General features: G+C 42.5%; 1 long non-coding RNA gene across 1 annotated transcript; it reads right to left on the reverse strand.

The window, feature by feature from the left end:
- Positions 1-5,836: 5,836 nt before the first annotated feature.
- LOC308298719 lies at positions 5,837-12,526 on the reverse strand. The gene is made up of 4 exons (XR_013962731.1): positions 12,426-12,526; positions 10,208-10,260; positions 9,562-9,611; positions 5,837-8,597 (listed from the first exon to the last, which is right to left on the reverse strand). It is a non-coding gene; the product is annotated as an uncharacterized lncRNA (long non-coding RNA).
- Between the last annotated feature and the right edge of the window lie 1,548 nt (positions 12,527-14,074).

The following is a 14,074-nucleotide window of genomic DNA, read 5'->3' on the forward strand; positions in this document are numbered from 1 at the left end:
CAACACTTAATGCATACTACATTGCTGGATTTTCATGTGCCTGGTGTTGGAGCCACAGTATTGCGACTCAGCCATAGCCTTGCATACTTGCATTTCTGCTAATAAACAGAATGAAATAGGAAGGCCGGGGTGGAGGGTTGTGGTGGCATGGTAAACCAGGAAGATAAGACCTTTTAGGGTGGGATTTCTAAGGCAGCTCCAAAAGTTCCTAGGTTATCTCTTGCAGTTTGGATAAGACACTGGGCTCTGCATGTACATTTCCTGTAATATTCATACAGAGGAGATATGTGTGTAAATGTGTACGTGTTGTTGTACATTGTCTATAATATACATGTAACAAAAAATGTACAAATAAAAATATTGTTTAAAAAAAAGAGTACAGGGCAGCTTATTAAAATATTGTGTTTGTGTAACCTATAGGAGACTGAACATGAAAATATTCATTAAATGACAATGGGGCAATACTTGCTCTGTTCAGGCAACCGTTTCCTATTACACAACTTGAGTTGCTTTACAACCACTAGTCAAGCAATAAGAATCACAGTATGCTATATAGTGGAACACCACAACATATGCTGGAAATATGAAATATGCTTGCACAGTCGGCTCCACAATGTACTCTTTCACAATGTTCCTTGGCAAAACTCTGCAGAATGATTTACACACATTGCAAAAGATCACCTGCCTAATCCTACTCACTATATTTGCACAGTTCATGATAATTAATGATAGGGTTTTGTAACTCTACAGATGAAAGTAATGAATATGAACCTGGATATTCTGCATGCGATGCTAACACCCACAAAAGGAACATTCCTTGGTCAAGGACAGGTAGACATGGCAGGCTACTATAGAGCGTAGGCTGTTTGCATATTTACTCCATTAATCCTGATTTGTCATACTTTGTTAAATGACAGTGTGTAATGAATGAAGCTTAATTGGTATATAAATGATAAAATCGCAACGGTGTGAATTCTAACCCTAACCCTAACCCTAAACATAACCCTAACCCTAGCCCTAAACCTAACCCTAACCCTAACCCTAAACATAACCCTAAACCTAACCTAACCTAACACTAACCCTAACAAATGTAGGACTAAGGGCCCGTTCACATTGAGCCGATCCCGGGGCCGAGGATCCCCGACCAGATTTCGGGAGGACCCCCCGGGAAAATCGTTTGGTCGGCCCCGGAATCGGTCTTGGGCTTGAACAGTACCCCGACACGATCGGATTATGTTAATTAGCTTTTTTATGACCTCGGGACTCGTCGGGAGCACTCACGATAATATCAAAAAAGCTTGATATTTTCGGGTCATCGGGTAGGAATCCTTTACAATTATTGTCGTCTGAATGAGCTCACGGGATTGCTTCAGATTATATGAAGCCAGCTCCTCCCTTTTTAGGCTGCGCAGAGTGTAGGCTATTCTGTCACAGCCTACACTTTTATTATTATTATTAGCCTACTTACTTTTTACTTTAGCCTACTCTCTCCCTTGTTGTAATCACTTGTTCAAAAACGTTATAGCCTATAGCGTTCTTTCTTCTTTTTTCTTCTGCGCAGTCATTTGGCAACAAGGCAGTGTCTTTTTTTTTGCTGCGCAGATTTGGCTAGGGCAGTGCTGTTCTATCCGTGTATTATAAGGGCTCTAAATTGACCTTGTGCAACTTGACAGACAGACACCCTATATATAATATCTTATTCATATAATGTAATACTCAAAGTCAGAGACATTCCATTGCATTCCTTTTTTTTTTTTACTTTTACGCGCGGGCTGCAGGCATTGCGCCTCTCGTTCTGTCAGTTTGTTCATTGGTCCTCAAAGAGGACCGCCAGTCCTTGGGGAGTTCCAGGGGGTCCCCAGCTAAATGATATTGAGGAACCTAGGCCTGTCCCTATTCTATATGCTTGGATGTTGGTGGGACAGTAAAAAAAAAAAGCGAGAGGTTAAACTTTTTTTTTTCTGCGACTGCACGCCCACAACGGCGAGGTTTGGACATTCATAATTGCTATTAGCTGATTAAGCTCATGTCTGTTTAATGTCTGGCTGGTTGCCGTTAAAATGCTGGTTGATGCTTTTTAGGAGTGGACACTGGTCAATCAATGATATTGGAGATCATGCGACACTCTCAGCCGTGTCTTGCTGGATGCGCATCACATCTCGCGTCTCGCTTGCCAAAAACATAACTGAATATATAATTATAATATCTATAAAGTGAGCAGCGGCCAGTGTGCGCACAGTAGCCTACCTAGAAGACTACCAACCTACCTTTGTTTTTATAATGTTTTGTCATGATGGCGCAGTTATCACTTGTGTGCAAAGGACGATGATAAACGAAAGAAGAATGTAACACCAACTTCTACCAATTAATCCATTGCTGTGACAGACAGACAGGGTGAGACAGCCAACGTGCTTCCTTGTAGACTACATAATCCACTGGGTCCAGCTTGGTTCAGATCAATCATATCAACATAACAGTAATAACACCAACCAAAGTCAGAATAAAAAGAGTCCACGAATAGGCCTGCACACTCGCTCATAATGTCCTCCTCCTCCTCCGGCTGCCAGCAGCGTCAGTTCTGCAAATGCTAAGGTATGGTAACATGGCATGCATGCGATACACTAGTCATGTTGCCAATACCTACTTTTTAGCAACAAGCACAAGCATGATGAATTCATTTTAAGAAGTACATTTTATTATTTTCTCCTGTAGGCCTAATCAAGGTACGTTATACCATACCCATGTGCGCCTCTGTAGTCTAATTTGCGCAGTGATGGAAAAAGTATACTCCCATTCTTTACTTAAGTAAAAGTATCAATACTGCATTATTAGCTACAAATATGGCACAGACAGAGAGAGAGAGAGAGAGAGAGAGACTCTTTGTTATAGACTATAGCGAATATATTTGTTTAATTTCGCTGTTTTAATATTTAATTAGGTAATAAAATGGATTTTGGAGCATAGCGAGTCAGAACACCGCAGCTGCAGGACTTCTGCGCTAATTGGGTCGTTGGCTCGTTGACTTTGCTGGCATGCGGTAGGCCTAATTGATTATTTTGGAGAAAGATTCCCTTTAGTATAAATAATAGTCCTTTTGGTTACCATTTGGTCTCCATCATTAAGCTGGGGATCACCTGGAACACCCTCATTGTCAAAACATTAAACAAATGGCAATTAAACTGACGTGAAGAGAGAGAGAGAAAAACACTCTTGATTTTATCCCTCTTGAGGGGGCGGAATCTTCATCTAGTCACGTCTCTCATGGCACCACCCCCCCCGAGATCGTGGGTGGCTAGAATCGCGAGACGTCGGTCTCATTTGTAATGGTCTGAGATATTTCACTTGGCACAGCGGGATATACCGGGCCGGTCGCAAGACAGAGGATCGCTGTCGTTTGAAATGAACACCGATAAACCCCGGGCACGAGATCTGATCTGACCCAACATCGGCCTCTCATCTGTGAGGCCCTTAATGACCTTTCAGACTTATGGGCAGTTCCCGGTACGAAGTGGGCGGTGGTATCAAACACGACACCTGCATATCTGTCTGTGATGTCAGCTATCGCCATACATCGAGTAATGTGCTCATACCGACACTAAAGCCCATTTTCGACTGCAGCTTTAGCTCCACACCACACCACACTACACCACACCACACCACACCGCACCACATAAAAATATCTACATTTTCCATTACACAAAAGTACCCCTATCGGTAAGAAACAAATTGACCCTTTTAACTGTGATTATTATACAATATACATTTGTATTACAACTATCCTAAATTATAATACACTATAATGTGTTATAACTGTGATTATAATACACAATAAAGTATTAATGTATTACTATGATAATTATAATACACTGTAATAGATTATAATAGTGGTTATAACACAATAGAATCTATTATCATGTGTTACAACTATATCCTGGTGGTCTAAATGAAAAGTCAGTGAGTGATCAGTCATTATGAAGTGTTTGGCCCTGTTTGGCCTAGCTCAGACCTACTCTAGACTGGATACTTTTTAGTACCATGTTTAGTACCACTTTCACACCACTCTACCCAGGTCCTTGTAGTGGAAAACCTGGCACAAGTGGGCGGTGTGGTGTGGAGTGGGGTCTGTGGAAAAGGGGCTAAACATACACAGAAAGCCAGACTTAGGGGCGGTAGCACTGCTCAAAAAGGATAAAAAGTCAGATAGGCTGTTACTGCTGCACTGTAACAAAGTATAAGTCACATCTGCTAGTTTTATTGAGGTTAGGGTTAAGGTGAGGTTTAGGTGGTCGGACCAAAGGGAGTCGACCTAATGACATGTTACCCCACGTTGGCCCCATTTCACATAAGTTCTGCTGACAATGTTTATTATACTGTAATAACTACAAAGATGCAATTCTGGGAAATTGAAGGTTGGTTCCTACTTGTAATACATTTAACCAGTGTTTGTAGAAGTGAAGATGCTGGTTTTATATGTTACTAGTCCTGTGCCCGGGGGTGTGATGAGGGACTGAATGTAGGAGTCTCAGAAGTAATGTTGGAGAACCCAGACCGCTGCCTGTTGGGCAGAATAGTTACAATCTATGTCCAGTTGTGCAATACCCGTTGTATACCCATATGTGTTCTGTGTCCAGGCCAGGCTGTGATGTCATCTCCAAATTGGTGACACTGTTTAGTATCAGTGGTCAGCATGCAGACGGACGGTCAGACAGCGGACAGACACGTCATGACAGGATTGACGGAAATCCCCATGACCCATTAGTTCATTTTGGTTTCATCATGATGACATAATAATTGAAACCCCAATAGACCCACACAACATCAGAAGTTACCCTAGAAACAATTAATCGTACAATAACAGTCTGGTTACCCTGTGCCCACCAGCAATGGGCTAGTGGTGTTTATGCTTTAGGCCTGTTCGTGCACTTGCATACTCGGACAACTGCATGGCTCGGATATACAGTATATGGAAAGTATGTGTAATGTGGTGATATGAGATTGGATATGAACTTGGATGTTGGACATGGTTGTGTAAGACTGCCTATGATGCATATGAGCTTATATCTTTGGTGTGGTAATAATTATGCAGATTCAGAAATGGCACATTTTCTTGGGTTTTAAAGGCATTATAATAAATAAAGTACCAGACTGTTCTATATTTGCCCATGTAATCGTTCCCCATTACACAAATCATGGACTATGCTTTGTGTTCAGAAGTGACAATTCTCAACTGATAATTTCAACAACATAAAAGTCTAAAGTGAGTCAACTGTTAAATACACACAATTTCCAATTTGAAGTGAACAGATAATGTACGGCCACACTGTCACATGTACAATGCAATGCATATAGAAAGAAGACAGATGGTGTCTGAAAATGGATCTTTGCCCCTATACAGTAGTTAACTATATAGAAACTAGGCTATATGAGAAATAGTGCATTGAGTAGATCAAAAACAGCTATAGAAACAGACATGAAAGGAAACCATTTGCATTCAATTCAATTCAATTTTATTAAAGTGTCAAATCATAACAAGTTATCGCAAGACACAGGGGGGTGGAGGGGGATGTACAGTACACGCACACACACACGAGATCTGCATGTGCGGTGCGCGTGTGGAGGATGCGCACGCACGCACGCACACACACACACACACACACACACACACACACACACACACACACACACACACACACACACACACACACACACACACACACACACACACACACACACACACACACACACACACACACACACACGCATGTTGATTAGCATTAGATGGGATTTTGCCTCCAAAAGCAGATCTACATGCTCACAACGCCTCGCAACGCGAGGCAATGTGAGCATGTAGATCGTCTATTTTAACAATAGAAACTGCGCTATACAAAATGTAATGCCTCAACTCTTAGTGCTCGTCATGCGGTTAAAATGTGATTAACTGGCAGTTAAAATTAGATTGTTTTGGGGGTCACGGCCTGAAAAGGTTGAGAACCACTGACATAGGTGATAACAGGTAAAGGTAGACTTCTTGTAATTGATGTCCATAAGGGTCCATTTGGTTTCATTTCACACTCTCAAGAGTTAAAGAAGCTCTATAAGGGTCCATTTGGTTACCAACTCTCCATCATTTAGCTGGGACCACCTGGAACTCCCTCACGGACCACTGGTTGAAAAACACTGCTCTATCCCAATCTGAAAATTTCCTTAGTGAAAAAACAAAACAAAAAAACAAAACATATACATCATCACTAATGTCGAGTACAACTGCTGTTCTAAATGCTGAAACTACCTGGTACAACTGCTAGTTTAAATCCTCTTTGGGATTGAAGTAGAGACGTCATGACTGGCATCACCACTGGCGATGCCAATGACATCACCAGGAACACTGTTCTCTCATTGCCTGTTAATGATGACCTTTGCCAGAGATGCTGGTCCCTGATTCAAACAAGAGAGGACACCGTCATGCATACCCAAGAGGGTGTCAGGCACATTCGCCTAAAACGTATTCGCCTAAACGCATTTGGTCCTTTCGCCTGGCACTTTCGCCGTGGATGAGAGAGTTTTCACCCACCCTTTCTAGACGATTCACGCATTTACGCACACAGCTGCAAGAATACATTTAACAAGTGCATGTCATCTCGATCTACATGCTCACATTGCAAGGTGTTGTGAGCATGTAGATCTGCTATTTTCACAATAGAACCGTGTTATACAAAATGTAATGCCTCAACTTTTAGTGCTTGTCAGGGTGGGGGGTCCCCAGTTACCGTAAATATGCACTGCACCTGCATAGGGCATAACTGAGATAAGAGCCATGCAAATGCTTCACATTCTTCCGTATGAAAAGCATATAATTCCCATAGGTAGGCTACGTATCAATTAATTATTTGGACGCACCTGATTCCAATAGCTCTAATCTGTATTGATGTGATTACTATATAGAGCACATAGCCTTGAGTAATGGTCACCGTTTGACAGGAACACCTGTGACAGTCACTATAATATTTAAATGACAAAGGGATAATATGCAAACATGTACAGTCTGACAGCAGAATTGATTAGAGCTATGGAATCAGGTGCATCCAAATAATTAATTAATTGATATGTGCACTGCGCAAATAGGTCATGAGTCATGACGTCCCGATATACATCATAGCATTTGATTTGGAAGACTATCATAGGCCTACTGCTAGTATGCTTTATGGTGAAGAAGGTTTGTAAAAAGGATATGCAGCAAAATTGTTCTGGTGAGAGGCGTGCAGATCCTCCCGCAAGCATAAACTTTCCGTGTCTGGTTTTGGTCAGTGCGCTCTCCTCTGCTCTGTGCCAAATTCTGACTGTCTGCACCTGTCTGTCTGTCTGTACCTGTCTGTCTGTCTGTCTGTCTGCCCACAGCGTGGCAGCCCGGCCAGTGCGCTGCATAGCGTGTCATAAAAGACACACAACTTAACCTTAACATTTTAAGCCAGGCAAAATGGATAAAAAAATGGACCCTTGAACATTTAGGCGAAATGGCTCTTCAACGGCGGTGAAAAGACTCTCCTCCGCTGCGAAAGTGCCAGGCAAAAGGACCAAATGTGTTGAGGCAAATACGTTTTAGGCGAATGGGCTGGTGACCCCCCCAGAGGACACACATCGCAGTACTTGTGTGCTCTCTTGCACAAATAAATATGAATGAAGGTATACAGATATGGTAGTCATGATAGTCCAAGCATGTCATTTCACCCAGCAGTCCATGGCCATTAGGAGCATACATGGCAGTATCCCCATATAGAACCTCACCCGTCGCTGCATACTGTTGTGCTCCGAGATGAGGTCCTATAAAGGTGCCGCAGCGATGGCCCGGACCGCCTCCACATCGAGTTGGAAAACACTCAAAACTAAATTTTATCCAAAAAGTAAAGGTAGTTCAGAGCTCCCAGACTGTGGTTTCCTATCCCAGGGTACATAAAACATGAACCACGGCATAAAACAACCGATTAAATCGTTAGTTTTGTAATGTTTTCCCATTCAACCGGAACTACTGTACTGTAGTCTCGCGTAGCCAGGGAGCATTTGCAAATCGCGTTAGGCAACAGTCTGGCCAAGCGAGACCACGCCAGGGGCTTTTCTGAATTTAATGACACTAAATAAGCGTGGTGCATGTTTTATGTACCGTGGGATGGAAAACCACAGTCTGGGAGCTGGGAACTACCTTTACTTTTTGGATACAATTTTGTTACGAGTGTTTTCCAACTCAACGTGGTGGCAGTCCGGGCCAGTGCTGGGGTACCTTTATAGGACCTCATCTCGGAGCACAACAGTATGCAGCGACGGGTGAGGTTCTATATGGGGCTAACATGGCAGCTGCCAATCATGTCTTTCCATCATAAGTTGTAACCCCCCCCAACAACCATTCCGTGGGCATATCCACTCTCAGTCCAATCTCGCATTGCCGTCCAGTGTAGAAGTGCTCTCCATAGCATTACTGATCCCAGGGGCCTGAAATCCACCCGGACACAAAGCACGAGAACCTCAAGCAGCAGTCAGTTGTCCAGGTGAGTCGAAGTCACTTCATCCCACACGTCCATGTCAATGATGTTGCAGGGCAAGCGTTCCTGTAAGTACACAAGTATTACAAAAACGCACATTATACACAGTATATGTGTATGTGTAATATATACTGTATACACACACACACACACACACAGAGCTGGGATCGGCCCGATCGACCCGAATCGACGTCTGAGCATTAATCATTAAAATGCGTCCGACCCGTGCCGAGGCCCGAACCTTATGTTTCCAGCGCTTTTTCGCCTCATTTCTTTTTCTTTGAGGAAGCCACTGATTTACACTCACTAGCAAACTTGTTCTAATGTGCAGCACATTCAGCGTGCCTGCATTTTACCCTTAATATGAATATTAATCGACAATGTGGCTTTTGAAAGTGTTTAAATAGTAGGCTACTTTGATAATTAAATAATACAAATAATAACGTGCGCTAAACAGGACGTCTGACACAGTGACTGCTGCAGGTTTCTGCGCCTGGAAAATAGCAGATCTACAAGCTCACAACGCGTTGCGGATGCGAGGCGTTGTGAGCTTGTAGATCAGACAGTTTTGTCACGGAACACACCGCGATGAAGTATAAAAGCCAGGATTTACTTGAGTGATGTGATGTGTGTTGAACGGACAAGGCTGGCACAGTGCACTGCGACTGCACACAACAGCGCAGAAAAATAAACATCCAATGCAAGGGACAGGAGTGGGAACACAAGCTAGGAGCTCCATTCAGCGGCACGCCATTTCCAATCAAACTACAAAAACGTGTTTACCTCAGCATGGGACTTTGTCGTCGGGCTTGTCGGGCCCCGCGGGTTTTCGGTCGGGTATCCCAGCTCTAACATACACACACGCACGCGCACGCACGCATACACGCGCGCACACACACACACACACACACACACACACACACACACACACACACACACACACACACACACACACACACACAGAGAGAGCGAGAGCGAGAGACAGAGAGACAGACAGACACAGACAGAGAGGGTCCTATATTTCTTTTACCTGATTTGTCCTTTCCTTACAAGAGAAGACCTGGGAACCTTTCTTGACACCTTAAAAGATGAAATGAAAGATCATTAAGCCATGATGCTTTGTAATATCTGCACAATTCTATAAAATCTATAAATTATCCAAATCTCTGTCTGTGTTTATGCCAGTAGCCAATCAGGGGGGCTTTTATTCCCAAAGCTTCATCAGAGAGGGGCAAAGAGTGGTTTTCCATGATTGGTCAAACTTCATGTGACATCATAATGTCTTACAATGACAATGTTGGGTAATGTTGTAAGTACAGGACAAGCACAAGCACAGGATAAATGCCTAGCTGTGGACATGGCGAACGTAGGTCGCAGATTAGTATGTGAACGGTCACAGCTTGTCAGTATGTATGTATTAGTGTCTCTGTCACAGACAGAATGGGTTTGCCACTCTGACATCAGGCTCTCGCTTCACTGTGATGTCACACTAACAGAATCCCCTTTATGCCCATCTATGGAGTGTCATCAATATTAAGCCCATATCTAACAGGACTAGGCCACATCGGCCACATACGGCCAAGACAGATGGCCAAGACAGCCCATATCTGTGTGGCTGGTTCTACAGACAGGTATCTCCATGTATGGGCATAAAATCTGGAGTGAAGAAGACCTACGAAGGTAGTGTCAGGAACATCGTTGGGAGGAACAGGTGTCTCACTGCAACCAACTGGATGGGGGAAAAAAAGGAGAAAAGAAAACACTCATCAACATTTACGCTCTCCTCACTGGCCTTCCGGCATGTGCACTTAAGCCTCTGAAAATATCTAGAATGTCGCAGCATGATTGATCTTCAACCAGCCAAAATGTTCAGGTCTGCCCGCACAGAGTACAAAACACTGATGCTGGCCTACCAAGCAACCAAAGTTATGGCACCCCATACCTTCAAAGCGTGATCCAACCTTACAACCCCTCTCGCTTACTCAGATAATCGACTGATTATTAGTCAATCAATCAATCAATCAATCAATCAATCAATCAATCAATCAATCAATCAATCAATCTTGTTTATGCAGGCTCTGCCACTCTGACATCATGCTCTGGCTTCACTGTGATGTCACACTAACAGAATCCCTTTATGCCCATATATGGAGTTCCCTGATGTCATCAATATTAAGCTCATATCTAACAGGACTTCATATGGGAATGCCATATATGGAGGCCACATACCACATTAACAGAATCCATATATGGCCAAGACAGCTGTCCCACACAGCCCATATCTGTGTGGCTGGTTCTACAGACAGGGATCTCCATGTATGGTCATAAGACCATACATGCATGGTCAAATGTCATAGACATCAAAGGACGAATAACTGAGTAAGCATGTCTGGGCTCTCACAGCATATCTCCATATACAGTACATGGATCTCCATATAGTCCAGTAAAAATAAAGCTGAGGTTGGAAAAAATTGTGTTATTTAGTTTTTCAACTGATTCTGACAGGAAATTAGGTCTACTAGCCAGGATAGAAAATCTACCATAATCTGCTCACTGGAAATACCCACAGTGGCCAAATCAAGTTGGGCTCCCATCGACTTTCTATACAGGAGGAAAATACCCTGAAAAAAAATCTGCTTTAAGTAGGATGTGAGGGGTCTAACTAGGGGTTTGTCATGATGCTGAATCCATTGCAATCACTAAACCATCATTTTCTGGGGCCATTTTTAGCCCAAGGAATGTTTTTTGTGCAAAACAAATGCTTGCAATGGATTCAGCATCATGACAAACCCCTAGTTAGACCCCTCACATCCTACTTAAAGCAGATTTTTTTCTGGGTATTTTCCTCCTGTATAGAAAGTCGATGGGAGCCCAACTTGATTTGGCCACTGTGGGTATTTGCAGTGGGCAGATTATGGTAGATTTTTTATCCTGGCTAGTAGACCTAATTTCCTGTCAGAATCAGTTGAGAAACTAAATAACACATTTTTTTCCAACCTGAGTGGATTTTTTTCCTAGAATTACTAGACTAATATATGGGTACAAGGGGAAAATAGTTTCATGACACTACAAATCATTGGTACAAGGCCAACTAAAAGGAGACCTTAGTAAGCTTTTTGGTTTAATTACACAGGAACCACTTTATGTAGCTCACATAACATTGAAAGACAGACAGAACACAGTACTTGGCATAATAGAATGCAAAGTGATGTAGCTTTCAGGTTTCTATCCATTTTCTTAATTGATGAGAATACATCAATGAAATATTATCATGAGCAAATGTTCCAGTGGCCACCAATGGACCATTACAGTTCTATAACTAAACAATATAAGAACTGTCTGATGTTCCCCATTTTCAACTGTTTTTATTTGACTTGCTTTGGCAGTGTAAAAAACGTATGTTTTCTCATGCCAATAAAGCTCCTTTGAATTGAATTGATATTCAGAAGCCCTGTAGCAAACAGCACAGGGTAGATAATTATGATAGCCCCTTTAATAATGCCCTATGCAAAGTACTGTGTTCTACTAGAAGGTCTCGCACCCCCCCCCCCAGTTCACACCTCGACAACTGTTTAACAAAGAAACTAACTATTTGCATATCAATAGACCTGTATAGCGACATTCGCGACCCCCCAAACATTGAATCACCACTGCACCACTTCTATCTGCCTGTCTTTCAATGTTATATGAGATACATAAAGTGGTTCCTGTGCAAATAAGCCAAAACGCTTACTAGGAACTCCTTTTAGTTGACCTTGTGCCAGTATGAAATTGTAGCAATCATAACATGTTAACAATAACGCCATTGACCTTGTTCTATTGTGGTGAAGATTTCACAACTAAACGTGTTTACTTTAATACATGCAGACACTCATAGATAGAAAGGCTACATACCTCAGTCATTCACATAGAGTTATGAGAAGTAGGTAATTCATGGTAATTCCTCGCGTCTGTGAAGTGAACAACATCAACAATGACCACAACCTAACGCTTAGCCTTCTGTAGTGTGAAAAACTTGCTGCCAAGTGACTATTAGCCAATCACAACGAAAACTTTCGGGAAAGACCCGCCCTTACCTGCCTCTGATTGGCCTACCAAATGTCCGTCTCAGACCCGTACTGCAGTAGCGTCAGTTCAGAAAAAGCTAAGGTATGGCAACATGACTGATTTTTTCCCTGTTTCTACGGTTTCTTGGGCTGGATATGGCAGCCTGGAACGGTTTTTCAAGTGCAGCTAAACTTGGCATGTTAGTAGCCTAAATGTGCCTTGTTAAAGTTTTTGTAAAATGTAGTAGTTATTTTACTGTAATTTAACAACATCCTAATACAGATAGACAAAGAGACATTCATGGATTTATATTTAAAGGTAACTTTTATTGTCCCCCCTGCTTGGACCCAGGGTATGGCAGCTGCATACCCCTGCCATACCCAATTGACGCCCCTGCCGTACTGGTCCGTCTCTGTCAATCATGCGGAAGTAATGTGACGTGACGTCACGGGTTGGAAACGTTAAATAAAGGTCTCGTTCTCAGAGAATACAAAACTATTAAATACAAAACTAGGATGGAAATGCTCACAAATATTTACAGGTTTTTGTGTGTGCTGGCGTGTGGTTTGGTGCATTTTAAACAAGCTGTTTAGCGCACGTTTTGGATTTCTACCCTCCAAAGCTGACGTCAGCACCAAGAAGTTGCTGATAAATTCGCTGAGTGCGCATGCGTGGGCGGGCAGAGACGGCGCGGTCTGCCGTCTTAGATCTCAATGAATGTCTATGAGTGGACCCTGGAAGGCAGTTATTGCTGTCGCTGGCGGCCAGAGAAGGCAACCACTGCCTGCACCGGCTTCTGACTAATAGTAGCTCTGTGACGTCCCCGGTATGAGACTGTGTTGTGTATACATGACAGCCTCATTCCAATCTGATCTAAATAAACCCGATTGAAGGTATTAGATCAAGTGTTTACATGGGGTGAGATCAATCCGATCTGGTGTTTACATGTGCCCACTTTTAAATCGTGTTGTGACGCAAATGATTAAATAGATCGCATTTCCCTGTATCCATTAATAATAATAGTAATAATAATGGAGCCTAATGCAAATGCACAGCCCCACCAAAGTGAAAAATAAGCTGCAATGCTCTTTTAATTAGATTCTTCTTTCGTGTATCATCGTCCTTGATGATTGGTTGACAACATTGTATTTCACAACGTTTCTTGTTAGGGGAGGCCATGGGGCTTTAGATTATTGGGGATGTGCCTTGTTCTGTATGTATTAGGCCAATATTATCATTATTATAATCATCATCACGTCACAATCCATATTTGCTCCCGACGGCCCATAGAACATAATAGGCTTCATGGACAAGTGCATTCACGATAATAACAAAAAGTCTGTATTAAATACTTTTAAAATTGACTCTCTTATATATCCCCTTACCCCAGTCCCCTTTAAATATTATTTATCTGATTAAGAATATAGGATATTTTGCTGGTGGTTTCTTATGCTATTTGTGATCGCAAGAAGACAATTAGTTAGTGGTCGTGGTCA

Source organism: Nannobrachium achirus (assembly GCF_963921795.1).
Source record: "Nannobrachium achirus genome assembly, chromosome: 14".
In the NCBI taxonomy this organism is placed as follows: Eukaryota; Metazoa; Chordata; class Actinopteri; order Myctophiformes; family Myctophidae; genus Nannobrachium; species Nannobrachium achirus.